This window comes from Chrysochloris asiatica, unplaced genomic scaffold (assembly GCF_000296735.1).
Source record: "Chrysochloris asiatica unplaced genomic scaffold, ChrAsi1.0 scaffold00017, whole genome shotgun sequence".
Lineage (NCBI taxonomy): Eukaryota > Metazoa > Chordata > Mammalia > Afrosoricida > Chrysochloridae > Chrysochloris > Chrysochloris asiatica.
The window spans coordinates 32,325,336-32,329,177 of record NW_006408535.1 but is presented as its reverse complement, the minus strand read 5'-3'; positions in this window follow the sequence as shown (position 1 = coordinate 32,329,177).

The following is a 3,842-nucleotide window of genomic DNA, read 5'->3' as shown; positions in this document are numbered from 1 at the left end:
AACGAGATGGATCAGCCAGGTGGCATCATTGATGGCGTCAAGTGTGGCAGCGGTAGTGAAATTGGCCCAGGATCGGACATTGTTTCATTCTGCTGTACATGGGGTCGCTATGAGTCGGTTCTGACTCGATGGCACCTGATAACAACAACAGAGGGAAGTCTAAGCCATTTATCAAGGATGTTAAGAATTAACCTGAAATTTCGATTTCTCAAAGCCAAATAAAATTCATAACAGGGCGTCAATCTTCTGGGAAATTTTTATAACAACTATATGAAACCTGTTTTTTTTTTAATTAATTAAATAATTAATTAATTTTAACTTTTTATTGTGATTTAGGTGAAGGTTCACAAAGCAGATCAGCAGTTTTACTTTCAACAGTTCATACACATTTTGCTTCCTCTAATATCTCTGGTAGCGTAGTGGTTACAAATTGAGCTGTGAACCACAAGGTCAGCAGTTGGAAACTACCAGCTGTTCCGCGGGAGAAAGATGAGGCTATCTGCTCCCGTAAAGATTTACAGCCTTGGAAACCCTGTTCAGGGTCACTATGAGTCAGAACCGACTCGACGGCACTTAACAACAACAACAAATATCACTTACCCACTTCATGTGTAATCACTTATCCCACTTCCTCCCTGTTTCCTATTTCTTTCTTTCCTAACCCTTCTGAACTCAGTCCTTGAGTAAATGCTGCCTTTTTTTGTTAATCTCTAGTGGTTGATTATTCTAAGGTGTGCATACCTTACTAGTGTTATTGATCCCCCTATAGATGTATCTACTGTTTAGCTAAATATTGAGGCATGGGAGTGAGCTCAGCTCCAGACCTGAAGGGTGACCAAGGGCCACAGTCTTGGGGTTCTACCAACCTCTATCTAACCAGTAAGCCTGGTCTCTTTTATGACTTTGAGTTTAGTTTCACATTTTCTCCCACTCTATCCAGGACCTTATAATATGATCCCTTTCAAAGCAGTTCATAGTAGTAGCCAGGCACCTTCTAGGATCAGGGTCATGAAGACTGATGTTTGTGTGGTCCATTAGTCCACTAGATTAATTGTTTCCATGTATCTTCAATTTGCGTCTTTCTTCTTTCTTTCAGACAGAGAGACCAATAGTTGCACCTCAGTGTCCAAACTCAGTGACTCATTCCCTCAAAGTGTTTGCTGTTGTTGTTTTTAGGTGTCAACAAATCAGTTCTGACTCATAGCAATAAGAAAGGCCATATCTCTCTCCTTGTTCCTCACACCCTCCTGGTTACCAGAAGCATGGTCAACCCACACCTTCACTCACCATCAGTTGTTTACAACTCCTGGCATGCACATCCCTTGTTCTGCCTGAAGTTGGAGTCATGTCAGGTGCATCTCCATTGAGTCAGACCTAGGACCATATTCTCAGGGAACACCAAGGTCAATTGGCATAACATACTCCACAAAGACAATGTTCTACATCCTACTTTATAGAGTAACAACTGGGTTCTTAAAAACTCATGAGCAGTCATCTAGGTGTAACTATAGATTGGTCTCTCCCTGTCTAAAGGAAAGAAGAGTGATGAAAATTGAAGATACATGGAAACAATTAGTCCAGTGGACTAATGGACCACATAAACATCAAGGAGGAGACTGTTCAGAGACTCTATATAAAAAAATACAAAGAAACTTTATAAAAATTCAGTGCGTGGTTGATATTTAGGTAAAAGTTACAAAACTGGGTGATGGTGTATCTCATTGGTAGGAGATTACATACATCTCTAAAGGTTTTTTTGTTTTATTTTGCTTTTAAGTTACAAAATATTCTTTAAATTAGGTACATAGGGTCTCAAAACAGTCATGAGACCCTTCTTGTTTGGCTGCAGGGAGGACATATGTAATTCTGAAGATTATTTTCAGTAAGTATTTGTTCTAAGAATTGCTTTAGACCAGGCTTCTCCAGTAGCAAAGCAAACATTTTAAGTCAGTATAATTTACACTGTTTTCTGAAATTGTTTACCAAGAAACAATTCTTTCTCAGGATACAGTGGAGAGTTACAAGAATAACAGGCTACATTGTTGATGGCAGAGATTACTTTTGATTCAAAATAAAATTTTAGCTTCAGACATTAGCACAGCTACCACCTCATATTCAGACCCTAGGTTAATTTGAGATGCTCTTACTCAGAAGAAATCTAGTTCCCTGAATAACCTGCACCACTCTCTTAGGATTTCTTCAATGAGAGGAAGATAAAATTGTTTGGTCTTAAAACTACTGTATTCACAGCTTTTGTTGTTGTTAGGTGCCATCGAGTCAGTTCTGATTCATAAAAACATTACATACAACAGAATGAAAAACTAGTTGGTCCTGAACCACCCTCACAATCATTTTTGTGTTTGAGTTCATTGTTGAAGACACTGTGTCAGTCTATTTCCTTGAGTATCTTCTTATTTTTCACAGACTGTCTACCAAGCATGATGATGTCCTTTTCCAGGGACTGATCCCTCCTGATAACACACTCAAAGTACTTAGGATTAGATCTCACCACCCTTGCTTCCAAGGATTATTCTGGTTTATTCTTGTAAAGAAATAATTCATAAAGCTTTTTTTTTTTACTCAAACTGAATGATTGAAATTAACTCAGTTTTTGCAGAATTTAAACAGTTCCTTACTAATCTGCCTGCCTGGTAAACTGTTTACTCATCATCTGAAATTTCCCTCACAAGCTCTTGTTATCTGGCTATGTCAATTGCTAGAAACCATAAAACTGAGAAGCAATTTCCCAAGTCAGGATGTGAAGGAAATGCACTCCATGGAAGGGATTCTTGACACAGTAAATTTTTTATATAAAGTGGGCCAAAGGAATATTTCTTCATGATGATGTTGTAATAAAAGAGAATTGCTTGAAAGGGTCTTGGAACTGGTCTTATTTGAATTTTACCAGACCACTTAGAAGGTTTTGATTAAAAAGCTGTTTCAGGGAAATCAAACATCCTTGTACCAAGATGAATTCTCATATACTCTTGAGATAGCTAGCAAAAGTTGCTTAAACTCCACCAATGATGTTTTATGATCCCACCTGAAAGTTATAAAACTACTGTTGAGAACCCCTGTAATTGGCTCCTGGAATAAATCACGGTAACTCTTTGTACATTCATCCAATAGAACCCGTTCCCCACCCCAACCCAATCTACTTGTAACTTCAACCAAAAATTTAACCAGTAAAGTACTATATTGTAACTTCGTTTCACAAACTAAATCTGTATGAGAAAATTTTAGTTGGGGTCATTAGTTCTAACTGGAGTAGACTGGTTTCTTCTTATTTGTTGTTGTTAAGTGCCATTGAATTGGTTCCAACTCATAGAAACCTTGTATAGGGTTTCCAAGGAGCAGCATATACCTAGATATAAATTCCCCTTCTTTTCCTGAATGTTGTTGTTAAGTGCCATCAAGTTTGTTCCAACTCATAGTGACCCTGTATAGGGTTTCTGAGGAGCAGCTAAACAAATCATTCTAAATTCAATTTTCACAAACTGATTTGAATTCTTCTGTACTGCAGCATTACCCTAATACTTAGGAACCTTTAGATTGCAATAAGAGTTGTGATGAATTGTATATTTGTTACTATTTTAGCTAGAGAAAAGTGGGACATAAAATTAAAAGTAAAAACAAAAACTAATTGGAGATAATGCACTAATTGTTTTCATTTGACTTTGGATGAATTACATTCAGACAAATACAATTGTACACTAATAATTCTACAGCTCCCAAGTTTAGTTCTAGCATTTTCCTGCACCCCCACCATATTCTTGATCGTCAAGACCAAACATTTAGGAAGTTAAGGAAACAACATGACCACAGACTTTCTCTCTAAATAA